The 19,262-nt window shown below is 39.0% G+C and overlaps 1 protein-coding gene across 8 annotated transcripts in view; it reads left to right on the top strand.

Annotated features, from left to right (window-relative positions):
* The window catches only part of LOC132258177 (polypyrimidine tract-binding protein 2), a 203,115-nt gene that overhangs the window by 59,170 nt on the left and 124,683 nt on the right, over nt 1–19,262 (top strand). For 4 of the 8 annotated variants that reach the window (XM_059755330.1, XM_059755327.1, XM_059755326.1 and 1 more), the window contains exons 1-2: nt 3,008–3,406; nt 5,590–5,947. The exons of 2 other annotated variants lie outside the window; for them this stretch is intronic. The gene's annotated coding sequence lies outside the window, so the exon portion shown is untranslated. Of the gene's footprint in view, nt 1–3,007; nt 3,407–5,589; nt 5,948–19,262 lie in introns of those variants that run through there. 2 more of the 8 variants (XM_059755322.1, XM_059755323.1) reach the window with 2 other exon arrangements.

Here is a 19,262-nt window from a genome sequence, read left to right as displayed (position 1 = left end):
CTTTTTGCATCATTTGCCAACGGATGAATTGTTATGTGAAATCTATTAATAACATCATGATTACATGTTTTGAAAAGTGTGAAAATGTTGCAATAAACGTGAATGGCAGTAAAAACACCCAGAGACTGTTCTCTTCTGTGCTATAGAGAAAGATGATATGGAACCATTCTAGAAATGCGGATCCCATGTTATTCTTCCTTTTCCAACGCAGTAAAACAAAGATGATGATGATGAAGAAAAAAAAATCGTTCCAATTTCACGTTTTTCCGCTTCTCAGAACATTTTCTCTCTCGCTCCCCAAATAATAAAATGTGTTGATTGATATTTTTAGATTTGGAGATATTTTCACAGCGCAGATAAATCTATTGTGTCTGTCACGTTCTTTTCCCGTCGACAGACACTTGGCTAAATGTACGCGGGTTACCATTAAATGAAATCCATGTGAATTAATGAGTTAAATTGTGCATGATTATTTTACAGTCACTTTAATGTGTTTTAGATACACTATATGTGGTGTTAGAGACTATTTTCATTGTTATCACAAAATTATCGCTCTCTGTGAGCCGCTGAAAATATCAACTTGGCGCGCGCGAAAATTTATACAATTATTTAGCTCATGTTTATGATGAAAACTAAAACTATGGCTATAATTATAAACTTATAAACAGAATTTATCAGATGTCAAACTTTCTGAATGTCATACACATGAGCAATTGTTGTCACATTAAATTCATACTTAAAGTGTTAAATAGGCAGAGAATCAATTGAGGCCTTCGCACGAATGGCTTTGCCACAACGGACAAAAGTGATAAAGTATGTGTTCGTCAATTGAGTTAAGCACTCTGCAAAATTAAAAGATAGAATGGATGGTATTCCTCTTGATAAGCGCCCCCCCGACAGTCATATTTGGCGTATCAAATTTCATTTGTATCTTATGTCACGTCCGATGTTCCATTCACATGCCACTTTTTTGGCCGTTTTTCTCACTGCGAAACGTCACAAAATCCGCCCACATATTAATTCCCCGTGCAATTGGCGCGGAGGAATTCAATAAGCGCCTGGACAATTGGCGACGTGAAAGAGGAAACGCGCGGGCTTAAAAGCAATTGTCACCTTTATACCTATATGACAGGCGCAGGCGAAGAGACAAAATTGAAATTCCTCTAATTATCTTCTATGTGAGATTCTTTGATCTCCGCAGTTTTTGACACACACCAAATTTTTGTCATCAACCCGCGCTGTATAGCCCGTGGAATTCTCCTGACGTTCTGCACACACAGTCAAAAAAAAATCTCAGGCTCTTGATCTTTTCATAGGCACGGTGAATACAGAAATTCCACAATAATTGGAGAGTGAAGCGAAAGATGACTCCACAATGTTTCATTCTGTACAAAGTTTCGCCGCGCAGTTCACGTGGCAGTTGCTGGGCGTCTAAATTATTGTCACTTGCCTCTTCATGTCGATTGCACGCAGATATATGATTATTGTTATTGCTACTCTTCCGGATATTTATATGAACTTTTTTTTTTACTATCAAATAGCCATAGAGTTCAGAATGGTGAATATGGTAATGCTTGCGGTGTTTTGCTTGTGATAAAAGACTATTAAATAAAAAGAGGAGGACGAGTAATATAACTCGAGGCTCTTTAGAGGTTTATGTACTTAACTGTTTTGCCCAAGGGGGAGATAATTGCCTTAGATCTGTACACCACTTGCAAACACTTCAAAATCTGCCTGACACTTCTAGAACTTGAAAATTCTATATGAATTTCTTAAGTTTCCATCCGATATTTCTGTAAAAATAGACCTAAAAACACATAACCTAAAAATATTACTAAGAGATCTTCAAAAACTCCGTTTCTAAGAATTCTAGATCACAAAATGATCTGGTTAAGATCCTCTAAAGAACTTAAAACTGCTGATTCAGTGATAAAATTGTACAAAAAGCTTTCGGAATGAACATTTTTCAAATCGAAATGACTATTTTTTAGGTTATGTTTGAGTTCAAAACATTTTGCAGTGTTTCTTGGCATCAAAGGTTCAGAAAAGCAATCTCTTTAACTTAACGATAAGAATTGTTGTGCTAGAATGCGAATTATTCACAAAATCAAACCGCGATTCATTACATAACCTAAAAAAAGATTTTTTTAATTTGATTCTGCGTGAAAATCGAAGGGAATTCAAAGAATCGGGATAATTTGTCAGTAAAATAAGCACTCAGGGAAGGAATGTTGTAAGCTTTTGATTACTTCCACTTCTTAAGTACTTCTGTTGAGCTGTACACCGCTTCTGACTGTTTTATCTCCCTCTTGGTTTTACCTTTATGAATATACCATTTTGAAGGTGATGAGCCTCATTATCACATGCGCTGTAAAGAAAATATAGTGTGAAGTACTTGTACAGATTTCAAGCAAACTAGTTAGAATCCCTTTCTCTTCAGCGATGCGACATGTGTCTGCAAAGCATCTTAATTGGTAATTCAAGTGAAAATTTAAATATCCGTTTTTGTCACCACGCTGCTCAATAGTGAATTCTCCGTCGCATCAGAAGTTTTCATGTTGCACCAGAATAATAATAAATTCCTGCTTCATTGACAATCAGTCGAGTCAGGAAAAATTAACAAGAAATAGTTGAAGATGCGCGAGTGTACGTGAGACATGGAAGCGACGACTGATTGTGTGGATAGTTTCGTGTATGACCGTGTGTATGTGTCTCTTTTTCTTCTCTCCCTCATTTTCTCAAAAAAGAATCGCGTCTCTCAGCTTATACGCGTAGAGTTGTAATATGCGACTTTGATGTGTATTTTATAGTCAAGAGAGCGCACCCAGAAGCAAATTGTGAGGCCTCACAGTGAGTCAATTCCCGTGAATCGCGCTCAGCTCTTCCCTCTCTCGTGCCACACACTCTTTCGCTCTCTCGCGGATGATTCTCCTAGGTTTACATTTGCTATATAGTGTATAGTGTTAAGAGTTATACATATATCCGCCGTGTATATTACCAATTCACATACACTGTGATATGCTTGAAATTTTCAGTCGCCCAGGGTCGTTTTTGTCGATTCCACGAGACTCTGTTGCCCGCCCGCCTGTCAGTGTTGTTTTGGTGGCTTTTGCTTTTTGTTCATCATACACGATCCGCTGAGCTGCGCGCGCGCTTCGATCACGTTCGATCGTCTTCAGTCAGTCCTCAAAGGATACTCTTGTTCTGACGCACGCACACACGTCTGTGGATTACACGCTGATCGATGTGCAATTGATCGCACATCATCCTTGCAACAAAATTGGATAAAGTGCCTGGAGGAGCAGGATTCCTCCGTGATTCTGTGACAGTGACCTAGCTGTGGAGTTTGTGAGAAGAGAAGAAGAAGAAGAGATTCGTCAAGTGAAGTCAAATTGTGCTAAAACAGGTGAATTGACAAGGCAATTAGGGATAAAAATTGCCCCAATCATCACGTTAATAGAGGCCTCAGTCAGACTGGCTGAGTGTGATTCATTTTGTGCAACATTAACCGCATCATTTCCACTGGAGGTGCAATTAAAAGTGCATAAATCTCCTGCAATTTGTTAGGTCTTACTGCTCATATTGGCCGGTGTGAGATATTTCGTTGAGCAACGATGCCAGTTTCTGCTACGCTTTGTTACAATTATCCACACGACAAATCTTTTCCACCGAACACACTTTTCTCTACCATTTTACCCGGCTTTTCTAGACACCGTGGGTGGGCCGTCATTTCATTTTTTATTTCGCATTGAGCTTCAGATGCAGGAATGATTGTGAGGTGATCAGTTGTCCGCGTGATGGTCACATTGGATATTGACTGCATCTCTGACTGTGTGTGCATTCAGAGATTCTCTTTCAAATCACATTGATATTGCGTGGAGATCAACTTGATCTTGAATTAATGTCAATTCCGTATGTCAATTTGACAGTATGTTAGATATTGCTGAAGAAAAATTTAAACGTGATCACGTCAGATGAATATTTCCACGTTTCAACCAAACATTCGATGGCTCAAGTGATGGTTATTTACATTGAAAATTAGCAAGAAGCAAAATACATCCATGGTTGTGATTTCCATATTATCGCTCAATAGAAATAAAATTTTTCAGCACGTTCGTTTTCTTCATGGCGAGTTAATTAATTCTATTTAAATAATCTCTCTCTCTCCCTCTTGGGCTTTTGAGAAAGAAAGAAAGAAGAGAGAGAGCAAAAAAAATCCGGTCAGAATGTGAAACAATTTAAGCCTTTTGACACTTTTCATTTGTAAAGTGTTCACCGCGGAAGATTTCACAAGGCAAGAAAAATCATCTGGCATGATAAAATATTCATGCACAAGTCTATAAATTTAGAATTTTGTCTGTGTTGATAAAAAAAAAGAGAGGAAATTGTCTCCATCCTGAGTGACGTGAATTGGGTGGCCAGTTTGTGATGTCTTTTCCCAAAATGAAAAATGTTTAGGAAATGTTTCTGTGCGAGCATTAAATTCATCCTCTTCCTCTCTATGCGCGGTGTGTTTAGTTGAAAAGTCACAATAATAGTGTCATTGTCGATCTTGTTTAAAGCTAAACAGCCACAATCATTCATAAATAATTTCTCGAGCCATTTTCCATCCTCACATCTCATTTGATATGTTAGAGAGCAACAGAAACGGGCCCATTGTAGAGAGGCCAAAGAATGTCAGCCACTTGGATATTTCATGACGATCATAATAACTTTATTAAAATTAATTTATTCTCGTTACTCCACTCTGCCATTCGTCTCAATGCACTTGATGTTGTGCATGTGGAGAAAATGAAATGTGCAAGAAATGAAGGGGAGAATTTGAAGAGACACAAAATCAGAGATAGACAAAAAAAGCCACTTCTAATGCGATGCACAATTTATCAAATAAAGACACAGTGAAACTCGATGTGGAATGACGGAAAATGCCATGGAATCTCAATGAAAATCACCGAGAGAGATCTTAGAACCTTGCGCCTGTGGTGAATGGCAAGTCTCAATACTGAACATTTTACGCGATTTGCGGCAGATTTCACACTGAGAACAATAATAAATAAATTTGTACAAACTTGCGAAAGTCCATTCAATTGAGTGTCTGTTAATTGAAGAAATTTTTCCTGAAAAATGCTTGTTGGAAGTGAGAATTAAATTTGTCTCGATAATCGCTCGAAGGGGTGAATAACTCATCATGCAAAATATGCTTGACCATTTTCTCTATACGCGCTCGAGTGGATGCTCAAATGAATTGGCAATTTGAGTGTGATTTGAGAAGACGCGAGAAAAGCGCTCTTTCGGCAACATTTTGTCCGCCCAAGTGTTTGGATGCTGAGACATAAGAGAGATGTCTCAAGAGTTGTGACAAAGATCACATGAGATCAAATTAATTTTCCACGCATTGTGTATGAGTTTGAACCGCGTCCACCTCATTTGAGCAAAACGACGCAAGTGTTGGGGCTGAGAGGAGTAAATAATCCGTAGCCAGTGGATTATTTACTTTCATCACCCACTGATTCAAATCTGTTCGCACCACGAGAGAAATCTTCCACGAGGCGTGTGTGCACTATATTTAAATGGGGGGTATTATTGTAGGAGAAGTGTACGCATCGTAACTGGCATCGTCGTTAATTATAACCATAAGGTGGTGCTTATGGTATGAAATTGTTGTGATAAATCAGCAGTTTTTGTACAAACCTCGTCGATATCCAGGGTGCGAGGACACCATTACCAGTGTATTTTTAGTGCTAAGAAGTGGCAGGAGATAATCCATCCTGACAGTGTCTGTGCGAGTGTCCGCAAATCTACCCGCCAAAAACGCATCGCCATCCAGCCCAGAACGAGGATAGAACACGCACACAGAAAGTTGAACTAGAGAGAGAGAGAGAGTGAAAAGGTATTTTCTCCTTCTGGTGGCAATCAGCACATTTATGTGCCAATTTCTATAAACAGGGTGAGATAAGATTTATAATATGACAAATACTCTATCCTTCTCCACCCCAACGTTGAACGCTTCTCTTCTTCACATCCAGCAATATGTCTTCAATTCCACTCACAATAACTCTATTTTCTTCTTCTTTTTTTTTGCTTCCATACACCACAAAATCCACATTATAATTATGTCTGTGCCATATTTTAGTCTGGTTCTGGCCAAAACAGAGTCTTTTTTTTCGAAATTCGTGCTCACTCGCAATTAGACAGTCTCGTGGGCTTATCGATCTTGTGCGGGTAAAATATTCCTTGGGAGTTTTCAAATAAAAGGTATAACAAAGGGAGGTGGGCGAGAGTGGCTTGGAAAAATGTTCCATAGTATTTTTATCTAACACATCCATTTATATTACGGTCTTCCCGTCTTACATATATGCTGTTCTGGAGACGGTTGTTGTGAAAGTTCAGATGGATTTGATGGCTTTCAGGAAAGTGCCGATTTCCGACTTGTTTCGAACTTTTAATGTATTGTTTACACATTCTGTTTTCCAATTTTACTCAATTTACAGTGGTTGAACTCGTTGTTTTAGGGAAAATGTTTTATTAAAAGATAAAATTTCTAAATTGAGAAACTAGGAAGAGGTTAAGAATTCATACTTCTATTTTTATGATATTTAACAATTTCAATTAACAGAATATATGACTGATCTTTGAGAAATGAAGGACTTCTTCGTAAAATCCAATACAAAACCAACCGAACTTTCTGCCAAACCGTGACTCTTACCTGAAAGCTTTTTCGGGGTTGGCGTTTTTTTTGTTTTTTAACAAAAACACAACTTTCCTGCTAGCAGATTGATTAGAAAACAAGGCCGAAAAGCGGCAAAACAAATCCCCCTTGTTGTTCTTTTTCTCCATGCCGAAAAAACTTTACCAGACGCGAAAGGAAACGCTCCACCTTATCTTGAGATGTGTGACTTTCTTGCCACTTCTTCAAGCGACCACCCAATCTTTCAGCAAGCCAATTATGATACTGAATGACCATGTGAATATTCAAGTGTCGCCGTGGACGCTCAATAGGCAATATGGGAGCCGGCAGAGGTGGAAAGTGTGGTATCTGGCGAATGTGCACGTGGTGTTGAAGCTACTTTGACACTTTTGTCGTTTTCCACACACACGGAAAGCTCACATTGTGCCCGCGTGTGACAATTGTATTGGGAGGAGGGGAAACAATTGGAATGTCAAGGAACAAAAGTGACAAAAAGTTCCTTCTCACACCCTCTGGCGCTTTGGCAAAATGAAAAGTTGACAGGTGGAAGTGTGAAAATGGCTGCATTCCAATCTGCTCAGTTTTCCCTCCCGACCACGTGTAAGAGTTTTCCATTTGGCAGCAACAATGGGACATTCATGATCACCATTGAATGGTGGAACACTCTGGGCTGGCACATTTTCTCAATTGTTCTAGCACCATCCCCGAAAACGCTCACCTGTTCCCCGTGTGTCATTATTTATCGGCGAGACTGTGTGTGCAGAAAGATATTCTGTACATGACGATGAAAGGTGATTTAATGGATTTGCACACTTGACATGTTATTTTTCCATCGTTGAGCAACAATTTCAGAAATGCAACACAGGACAAATTGCAACCCTCAGAAACAATTGTTGCGCCTAAGCGAGCAGCATCATAATAATCTTCATCACCATTATCCAGTGCTACAATAAACTAAACCACAAACTTTTCAACTCCATGATTCCTGCCATAATGCCGACTATACCAGCGTTCTGTGTCTCAAGTTTACTCCTCCTTGCCGCCTTCAACTTTTGTTTATGTTATTTAGATAAAAGCTCTCAAACTAATCCTGCAACAACTTACTTTTTTCCCACCCCGCCTGCCAAGTAAACGCCGCCGGAGCGGCTGGGGAGAAACTTTCTGGAAAATCTCTCTTATTTGCTGGTATAATCTAGTATTGAAATATATGCTTACTTCAGTTGTTTATTCTAAAAGCTCTCACCCCATCGCCCAGTAAACTTGCTTCTGTATGCAATTTACCAGGAATACACTTCATGCAATCCGAATAATGGTTCGCAAAGTCAATTCTGTGTGTCAAAACCTAAGCGCGTGTTGGTGCAGTTTTCTTGTGGTCAAAAGTGCACGTCATGCAATATGATTTATGACCTCTCAGGGCGCGGAATGGGAATACATTTATTGGACATGTGTCAAAATTGAGGGTGTTATAGTTCTTGGCTGGGCTGCGAAGTGGGTTTTCATGACTAATGATGCATTAAAGTGAAATGTGAATGTGATTTTCTGCAATAAATGCATAAATATGCAAAAATCTGACTTCCTAAAGGGCTGACGATGGAATAAAATTCACTGTTGCTGGCAATTCATTACCACAATCTTGATGGTTTAGTGTTAAGATTCGTCACATCTTAAATTTTCAATGGTAAATCCCTTCTAATCTGTGCGTCTGAGCGGTCTGAGCGCATGTGTCTGCATGAAAATTTATTCTTTGTGCAATTTACATTGGAATTTAGGATGTATCGAGACGATAATTTACCCAACTATTCACGGTGTTTCTCCAACTGGCTCGCAACTGGCAATTATTCGCATAGTATTTTGTCAAATCGCCGTTTCACAATCGAAAATTAATGCTATTAGCGCCAGAATTCCGCTGGCACAAGACAAAAGGGGGTTTTTCCCCTGGCAAATGGTGTGATTGCAGAGTGAAAATGCATCGCGAGGGATCAGCAGATCGCGTTTCGCGTCTTCCGTGTGACCATGGCATAATTCTTCCCTCATGCCTAACACATGAAGCGCGGCGCGGATTTGTGTGCGGCGGTTAGAAGAGATGCGCCGCTCGAAAAAGTGAAACTGAAACTGTGGTAGACGATCGTGCACTCTGCCTCTACCTGTGGTGATTGCAATGGGCGCATTTAAATTCCCAGACGGTGAAAAAAGCTAATTCAAACACACGAAGAGCGCGCGGTGAGAAGATGAAGAAGAAGAGCTGAATGAGTGTTGGTTGGGAGTGTGTTGAAAGGTGAAGGGGGGTATAATTGTCTTCTTTTTGTGACGGCCACTAAACCGGTTCCACGACCATGATGTTATGTCCGCGCTTCAGAATCAAACTCTCAAGCAAAACACGCGCTCAAGGTGCTCAAATAGCCGCTGGAGTCCGAAGATGTGGTGGTTGGACTTAGGCTGTGGATGGAAAAGGTGATGAGAAGACGCGATGACCAGCAGAAGGCCAAGTGATCACTCTGTGTGTCTGTCAAGAGCTTAGAATTCGTCAGTTTTTGAGCATCTCGCAAAAATGCCCCTCAAGTGCGTGTCTCATCCAAAAACACTCTCTCCCACCTGTTTGATTAATTACCTGGGAATTGCTGCAATTCAACCTCCCCTCGCAATTTCAAAGCAAAATTTCATGGCTCTGTGAACATTTTTGATCGTGGAATTTTTCAACCAAAAATTCTCACAATGACACTCTTTTGGCTGACAGGAAAAAAAGACACTAAATTATCGATTGTGTCATAATTTATGCGAAGTAATTTTTAGACTTTCAGAAAGACTTTAATCATTTGGCTAAACAATCGAGTGGATGGCTTTTTTTCCTTTCATCTTGGCTCAAAACATCCGCATCTTTTTGCTTCAAAGTTATAAGATGTGGAAATTTCCAGATAGTCATCTTCAAGAGTGTTTACTTTTCTCACTGTGAGATGCAAAAGGCATTGAAATATGAAATGTGCCACAAGTTTTTGTAGAACATTTGGCAATATTTTCGCCTCTTATATGCACATATTGCAGTTATGGTTGTTTTTTTTTTGAGTAACTGCGAGTAATTTCATTATTCTGTGGACCATTAAATAAGCCATTGTCTGGGTCTTATTCGAATTTAAATAAATAAAATCAAAAATAATTTCAGAAGAAAACTTGTTGTTCTCTTTCGTCAGTGACTCTCGAAGCGACTGATGATGTTTCAAAGTATGCAAAATATGTATTTTATCCCCAATCCATTTTAAGTGAAGTTATTTATCACTTTAAAATACTCTTGTGTATACATTAAACCGCGGCAAATAGAATATTTAACTCATAAAGTCGAGATCCTAGTAATTGCAAACATTTTTTACAAAGTATTTTTTACTGCACAAGTCGCGTGACAGTTGCGTTAGCGCACAGTATTTATTCACCCCCTCAGAAGAGTATGCGGAGTTATTTCGAGTGACTTTTTTCACTCACTTGAGTATATATGTAATATCCATTTAATTAAGTGAATGAATATTGTGTCTATTTTTATGCTCTTTAGACTCCGTGACTTCTTTCTGTTACTTTGGGTATTTTATTAATTCCCACGAACTGAAGTGCAATTTTTTAGATTGTCACTCTCGAGCTGTGGCGATGGCAAAAAGCATCAACGCAGAGAGGGAGAGAGAGAGAGGAAGTCAAATAAAATATATTTTAAGAGATAGTGGTCGCTCTTCTCGGAAAAGTGTTGAAAATTGTTGGTTTTTTCAGTGCTCTATCATTCATTTCCACCGTTTCTCATCGTCACTCGGCATTTCAATAAAAATATCTGCTTGAGAGGAAAATACATAAATGTGAGGATGGTATAAATTTTCCACATAGCAATGGGCTTTAATAGCGGCGCGAGTGTCTGAGAGAAAATAGAGCAACCAGAGAAAATTCGAATGGTTAGTCACAATACATAAACAATTTCTTCCTTTGGAAAATTTTAATTTTGCTTTCGCATAAACATCCTTAAAAATTCATTTCAATTTCATCTCAATTTGCTCCTCTGTTCTGATAATGTAAATGACACGATGAGTCGTCTTTTCCTCTGAAATTTATGGCCAGTTTCTTCCTTCCGATGCCTTATGTCTCAAAGTGTATCTTTTTTATCATATTTACATGCACACAGTTGAGTTAGTATGTGAAATGCTCAAGAGAGTAAATAATACGTTGGTAATTTTGCTGATGACACTTTTAGCGAGGAGTGTAAATAAAAATGAGAAAGTGTGAGTTTGTACAGAAATATTGACATGAATTTATTCACTGTGTCGATGATTATGTTAATGGAAAATGAGAGATGGACAGTGCGGAAAACACAGTATAGAGGTTATTTAATTTATTTGGCTCTTTTTCATCTCTCAGCCAAGGCAAAAATCAAGTGTTTTATCCAAATTTTAGCACTGGATGAAGGTGGTTTTTTGATGTCATCATCTCTGTCGTGACATTTGCGAAGAAATCACAGATATTGTAGACAAATCAGACATTTTACAGTCAAATTTCATCGCACAGTTTGTCTTTAACGGCAAGTGAGTGGTTTATTTTCATGCGGGATTTCATGTGAAATAAATTCAGTCAATTGAAGTGCAATTTTTCCACAAACAGCGAAAATGCCAGTAAAAGAATCTCACTTTCTGTAACATCAATCAGATTCATTCCTTCGTTTGGCCAATATTTTGCTATATAGACGCAAAAGCTGCTCACCTTGAACGTCTTCTGAATTTAAGATGTTCGCAGAAAAACAGACGAGAAGGCAGAAAGGCAAGATCTGAAGACGTTGTCTTCTTGACTTAACTGGGCTCCACCTTAGACGATTATCTCTCAATCTGGCAGTGAGTGTGAGAGAAACACAAAAGGGAGAGGAAAGGACCGTGGATTAGATGAAATCACAAGAACAATTGTTCAACAATCAGAGCCTTTTGAACCTTATTTCACTCTCTATGTCTTTCTGGAGCCCCGCGTCGTTTCGAGTATATAATCGCATGTTGTGGACAAAAAGAGCCCATCTTCACCCACATTTTCTTGTCACCAGCATTTTTGACGCACACCATACAATTGAGACACTGGAAGAAGTGCGATGGGGAAGACAATGAGACGACAGAGGAAGCATGGGAGTTGTGTGTAAAAATTGAAAGCAATTGTCTTAATTCAGCGTCATTTGAGGCCCATTAAAATCAATTGAGCGAATGGTTTTACAATCATTCTCAACAGTGACTAACAAAGTCGAGAATCGCCCAGCATTTTCCCACTTTTCTCCATCTAAATAGAGACACAATCTCACCATCAGTCTGGGCAGTGGCGAATTGAGGTTTAATGACGCAAGAAACCACCTGTTTCGGCTGAATCAAGAGGGAATTTGCAGATGTTTGAGAAGTCTAAATTCAAGGCCATTTGGAATAATGGGACATTTTATCTTGCGCTCCAAAACGCAAGTAATTATGCTTGACTAATTTGGTATTTAATTTTTGAGCAAAGTATAATGAAGCTGATTGTAGGAAATACATATAGAATAGAGTGCTTTTAGAACAATAAATCTGATTTTTAATGCCCAATTTTTGCATATACATCAAATGATAATTGTATTCGTGACCTTTTCATTTGAATTGTTCAACTACATTCTATCATTCTTATGCAACAGACGACTAAAGTCCGGTGCTAGTTGGTTCGTGCTCACTTGTGCTATGGTTCAATCTATAAATTTAATGTTTTCGAGTGGATTCAACATATTTCTTCTCATAAAACCACACGGAGAAGCTCTGAAACATTATGACTTCTCACATGAAAATGATTCACGCTCAAATTGGACCTCTAAATCAAATGGAATATCCAATCGTAAAGCTTAGAAAATGTGAAAAGATGTTTTATTAGGTGTGCCTGCCAAATACTTCACACCGAAAATATCGATTCTTCGGCGTGCTTCGGAAATACTTGACTCAAGTTTAATTGCCACTTTATATCGAGCATTTAATTTATTGGTTGTGAAATGCTTGTGAGATAAGAGTGTCTCGGGAGGAAATCCGAAGCACACAGAAGCTCAAGTTTTGCGACCTCCTCCATGGCTTGTCACCCTTGACATTGTCCCGATTTGCGCGCCTTAATCGTCTTCATTTTGGGGTGGTTTGAGATGGTGGCATGACTTGTGATTTGCAGTATTGAATCTCACTTGGTCTACTCTTTGGCAAATTGACTCAATCAGTGACATCCAGAGTAATCTCTCTCTCTCTCTCTCTCGATTTAGTATCGAAATTCAATGCTTGAACACATTGGCTAAATTCTCCGCTTAAGTGTTTATCTGTTTTGCTAATTTTAATGGAAAATTTTCGCCTTTTTCCCCTATCTAATCGATAATTAACATTTCTGAGTGACGTGAAAAATGTTGATGCGAAATATTCAATGACAGTGAAATTGCGTGCTTTATGATTTCACTGGCGCACTTGGGAAATTTGAGGGAATTTGGGGAATTTGCCGTGAAAGTTTTCACCGAGTGAAGATTAATCAAGTGTTTTGTCAAATTGGTCTCTCATGCTGTATCATCCAAAAGCGTGACATTCCTTCTTCCGAGAGACGGCATCTGCAGTCGAAGTATCGGAATACTCGGCGTGCGTTTTATTTCAGCTCAACGCCAGACAAGATCATTGGGTGAAAGAATTCGAACTCCTCATTCTTTAAACATCGCGGTGAAATGGTGCTAAACTCTCCTTCATGCACACATAAAACTTTTATCGAGGGCATTTGTCTTTGAAGTCATCTATTTGACTTTTTAATTTATGTGAAACATTTTCATTTTGTCGAAGTTTTTATACGTCTCCTCATGCGAAAATGTGGGTGAAATTCATGCCGGAGGAAGTTCTCCTTCCACTGACATTCAGATAAATCTGGGGAGGAGTGGAAAAAAAAATCACAATATTGCCAAGTTATTTGCTTATTCGGGAGCACAGCATTAAAAAAAAAGAAAGAAAATTGTACGAGAGTGAATTATTCAATGTATGTCAATAACAGAGTTGATTCGGAGATATTCGGAGAATTATTCAAGTATGGAATTTGAGAGAATCGTGGACATTGCGAGGCTTTTGCCAGTGGATCCTTCATCTAGAGCGTCGTCAACTCGACAGCTCGCCCAAGAGGCCAATATGTTTTTGGGCCATTAATACGTCACCTTATGAGGGAATTTATGATGTCGATAAGAAAATTTTTCCGAGTAAATTAAATCAGCGTAATGGGCTTTCTTGTATCGCGTGTGCGTGTGAGGGACCTAATTGTAAGTGCCTCCGCGGAGTTGTGTAGCTCAAAGTGTTGTCCCAGGAAGGAAAGCGCCGTGCGATGTGAAAAATTGTGTGCAATTGAAGTGGCGGCGGTGCAAAAACTTTTCTCCTACTTTTTCTGCTACACCCGCGCAATTGTCGCCCTATTCACCGGATGTCGATGAGTGTGTTGTTGCAATAAAATTTCCCATGATCGCGATAATGGCAAATATATTCGCACATTTGACTGGCGCGCACGGACCCATTGTCAGCCCCACACAATGTGACACTGTGCTGTATGGCTTTTTGGCAATCGGCCCAGAAAACACCCAAGTTGAGCCATCAACAAGTGTCTGTTGGCACCGCGATGCTACAAAAATAATACATTTGAGGCGTCTCCAAGTCATACACTCGAGAAATTCACGACACGAGATTCTTCTCTTGTATCTCCTTCGTGTATAACATTTTATACAGAGGCCAGAATGCCTCTTTCTCACATCGCAATTTGTAGTCGGATCACTTCTAGCGCCTCTTCACATCTTGGCTAATTTCAATGCGGCGCATTCTTTTGCTCGAATTTCCCTTTCGAGACGAACTTTCATTCTCTCTCTTGAGCGTGAAAGTGACTGAGATTTTCGTGGGAAATCAATGGGAAACACTTGACTGACTTTCTTGATATCGACAATTTGTAATCAATCAAGTGCAACGATGAATAAAGTGGCCTTCACAGTTGCGGAATTTAATTTAAAAAAATCACTTTTTGCATTCTTAAGACATTCAAGCACTTCTCTTCGTCTGTCTTCAATCAGTTTTTTTTTTGGGTGAGAGGTTAATAGAAGAAATGAGGAATCATCGCAATTTCTCTGTGAATGAATAACCTGTGGAATATAAGTTTGGAAAATCATGATACACCCTAGCAGAAATACTTTGTGTGAATTTACTCTCAAAAGAATTCAATCAAAATTCTCAGCACCTTTATCGCGTGAGTGTGTGACAAAGAATTTTCTCACTTATCGAGGTGAAAAATGGAAGCACTATATCGCTGACACTGTAATGTTGATACTTTCTTTCTCGCATCGCAACATTTTATCATAAATCGTGGCTGTGATAATGTGGCCTGAGAGCATGTTTTATCATTCTTCATGGCGCACATCTTCCACTAAAGCCAAGTCAATGTGCGGTCTTCCGTGTGGAAAATTTTCAAATCAATCCCATGATGATTCTCCCACGCTGCGGCGTGGAGTGTCTTTCTCTGTTCTACGGATGATTTTTGCTATTTTTGCAATGCACAAGCAATATGGTGACAACATCAATTTACCGAGTCAGTCAACTGTGCAATTTGCCATGGTGAGCCGGGAAGAGTCCCATGTGCTTCTCACTAACTTTCTTTGACTTATTTTTCCTCCAGCTCGTGTATACACTTTCACTGTGGCTCTGCAAGAAAGTGCATACAACATTGCGACGATGAATTATTATCGAATGGCTGGGAAAACTGTGAATTTGAATATTATTTTTGTCTGAGTTGAATCCGATCCAAAAACTGAATCATATGCGGAGAATTTGGAAAACTTAGAAAACTCTCTGTCAAAAGTCTCCCAAATAAACTTCGCACTGTAAACTGCTCTGTTTACCTGAAGATGCTTGTCAGAATTCAAATCATCTGAATAGTTGAGTAGGAGAAAGTTACTCTCTGGATTTTCGCGGAAATTTCCCAACAGCCACACTTATTGTTGTCTGATAAGTTGGGTATGAAAAATTTCCCGCCCAGCTTTATGATGGAATAAGAAGAGTGAAATAAATAGGTAAAAGTTTCCCATTCTCTCTTACCATGACAGATGATTCTTGTTTTTCTTGAGCCTGCAAAATGCGAAACTGCATCTCGTGAAATTTTCCCGTCTTCTCATCTTCGCCAGACATAAGAGAAAATATGTCAAAAGTTTTTCCACGTGGAAAGATATAGCAAATTAACAATATTTCGCAAAATATCGCCGCGCTTCCGGCGCGGCTCCTCTGTATGTTATTTCTTTATTTTTGTGCAATGCGAGATAGTCTGAAGTGTTAAATAAAATATTCACTGATGCAGAAAAAGTTACGAGACTCGCGCTGTGGTGAATTGATGGGTGGATTTTGAAGAAGTGCGAGATATATTGTTTGATGAGCTGCGGCTGGTGAAAATGCTGATGAAGCACCCTTAGACACATTTCTCACAGCCCGAAGGATGATGTACACATTCGCCCATGGATTGAGGTTGAAAGTGCTTGACTTTAAAATCATTAAGTCAAATATTTATAAAGTTGTGCACCCGCGCGAGCGCAAATAAACGCAATTATCAGACGCCAAGTGCATCTCGTGCATAAATTAAGGGATTCCGCTCTTAATTGGTCCATCCATTCATCATCATGTGCTGGGGAATAATTAATTTGTGCTCATTAAAAGAATTTGAAATGTTGATGCTTGCAAATCCTTTTTTTTGTGTTTTTGTGTGTGTGTGTGGATTAAGCATTAAAATTCTCAATTGTTGCTTTTCGGCGAGAATATACATTGTCGGCAATTGTGGTGGGATTTGAGGGTTGATTGGATGTCATCCAATTGGGATTTTCCCGTGACGATAGAGTCACTCCCCGCACGTGAAGGCTGTCGTCTCTAAAATTGCAAATAACTCATTTAGCTAAATTTATTCTCATCCAATTTAATTAGACACCATCATACACTTTACAAGTTGAGGTGAAGTTGAGGAATAATGCAATTGTTAAGTTCATCTTATAAAGATAAGTAAATTAATGGGATTGTAGAATTGATGAAAAGCGATGTAAATTGAGTGTATCTTAATTTTGTGTGAAGACACAGGGAGAGTGAGAGAGAATCTCTTTTGGGAGCACATCAGCAGAAGTATGAGAAACACATGTTTGAGGAGCAATTTGAAATGTTGCCAAAACACACTTTCACAGCTCACTCTCATTTTCCACTTGAGAAATAAATCTTATCAAAGTGATTCCCAAGTTTTCAACTATTGGGAAATTGCGCCATATCATCGTGCTCATATAATTCTTCCGGTTTTGTGGGTGAAAACAAAAGTGGCACCAAGAAGTGAATGGTGAGAAGAGGTGGCTTCACGGCTCTATTTTCTCCCCGGTATTTTTTTTCCAGGAGGGAAATATTGCTGGCATAGACGGAAAGAAGGGCCGAAGTTTTTCCGCCTCTCCTATCTGACGACTCCCTCGTCCATTTCCACGCCAATAAATCGAATGGATATATGGGCGAAGGTGGAAGTTTGAAAAAACATGAAAGTGCACCCCAATATATGAATTTGAGAAAGAGAAACATATTTATTTTGAGATGGTATAAAACGTGCTTTCAATACAAATACCTCTGGAAATGAGATTCCGACCTCATAAATTTTTCCACACTCTATATGGGTCTCGGGAAGATACACCGGGCATTTGTACTTTTCAATTATTAGATCGTTTCCATTGGATGGAATGTCCGTTCTGTTATTATTCTTGCAATCATATTTCACTGGGGGAATGGAAAAGCGCCTCGAAGAATGATTGCCATCTCACGGTATCTTTGTTATTTTTCCCTCTTCGCAGTTGAATGAAGCTTTGACAATTTCTCCATGGAATAAAAACACTGCATTTGGAGAGCTTTTAATGAAAACTTTGTATTAACTTTGTGTATTATGTACAATTTTCTGGGCTATCAATAAATCTCTCATCGTATTTATTATTTATCATTGAAGGAGCCTTTCAATATCCGGGATCAGTTCAGATAATTTTCATTCTCAAAGCTTCACAGATGCGAAGCGTACAACACCTTCATGTGATGCTTCTCCATCATAGACACTGTGTCAATGAGCGCCCAAATTGAATATTTTATGCGATGAATTTGACAAACTCTTTGAAAATGAGGTCGAACATTCTATTTGTCGACAATCACATTCGACCCCACAGCATTTTTCATTCACCCTTCAACTCCCCTTTTTCCTGCGAATGGACGTCATCCCGCCCCATCGACACCCACTTGCCACCCTCTTTGGCTCTTGTTCTGCATTTTTTACCCTCGAGTCTTTGGGTCTTTCGCATTTTGTGTTTGAGTACGGGAATGAACATCTCATTATGGAAAATTGTTTTCAAAGACAATATTCTTGTGGGATCTTTTTGCTGTATTATTCCTCCTATTATTGCGATTATTTATAAATAAGGAGACATTTCATATTATCTGGCGTGCGGAGATCGGGTGTGTGGCTGTGGCATGTCGAAATGATGAGAAAACACAGAGAAAGAGAGAGATATGCTTCCCAAGGCAGAGATGGGATCTGAGGGTGTGGAGATATACAGAACAGAAAAAAATAAATTGAATTTGAATTTACCTACGGGCGCAAGGGTGGAGAGACGAAGAGTGAGAGAGAGAGAGAGAGAGAAATTGTATATACAGACCCCATTGAATATTGTTTGAGGCTATTCAACCGCTTCGAGAGAAACTTGTTTATGATTTCCATCATGCCATCCGCCAGTGGTTGGAATTTCTTCGAATCACCCTCTGAAAGTCATCCTCCGCCTTCATAACTCCGAAGGCGCACAATTATCGTATGGAAAATCACTCTCACCACTGTTAGATCAGTAACATCAAAGAGCCACCCCTCAAACCCCACAAAAATGACTTTCAATCAGTCATATCGAAGATGCTTTGCCTTGGAGTGGAATATTTAGTAATAACTTACTCACATTTCAAGTTACTTTCTTATATGTTAAATTGAATTTACTCTTCTGGACTCATTCTGTATAGTAAATCTCCTGGAACTTAATATTAATATTGATTACTTGTAGAAATGATTTGATATGAGAAATTCCTTGTTTATGTGGTATTTTTGTAATTTCTTGTAATGATTTTATCACATTGTTGATTTCCTCAATAGAATTTGCATTGCAGAAAATTCTCCGCAAAACATTCCATGGCGCGCGGTGAGGAAGGAGAAATCCAATATAGCAAATTTGCTGAAAATTTCATAATGAAAAATATTACGCATTGCCCCAACATTGAGGAATGGGAAGATAATGCTGCTGCAAAAGGGAGTGGGGAGGGGAGGGAGAAAGGGGAGAAAATTGAGCTGTGGAGTATCAAAATATACCTCAGTTGCACGTGGGGCGTCGATTTGGGAAGAATTGACAAAATAATTAAATTGAAATGGAATTTTGCTGCTGAACATTGTGCGGTGGGATTGCTGAAAATGTTCACGCTGAAACAATTCAGAGTGACTGTTTGGGGTGAAGTGAAAGGGATGATACAGATGATGACTATGATATGGAGAATTAAAA

The sequence above is a fragment of the Phlebotomus argentipes genome, unplaced genomic scaffold (assembly GCF_947086385.1).
Source record: "Phlebotomus argentipes unplaced genomic scaffold, Phlebotomus argentipes genome assembly scaffold_4, whole genome shotgun sequence".
Lineage (NCBI taxonomy): Eukaryota > Metazoa > Arthropoda > Insecta > Diptera > Psychodidae > Phlebotomus > Phlebotomus argentipes.
The sequence above is the reverse complement of the archived record's forward strand: the minus strand, read 5'-3'. Positions and strand labels throughout refer to the sequence as shown.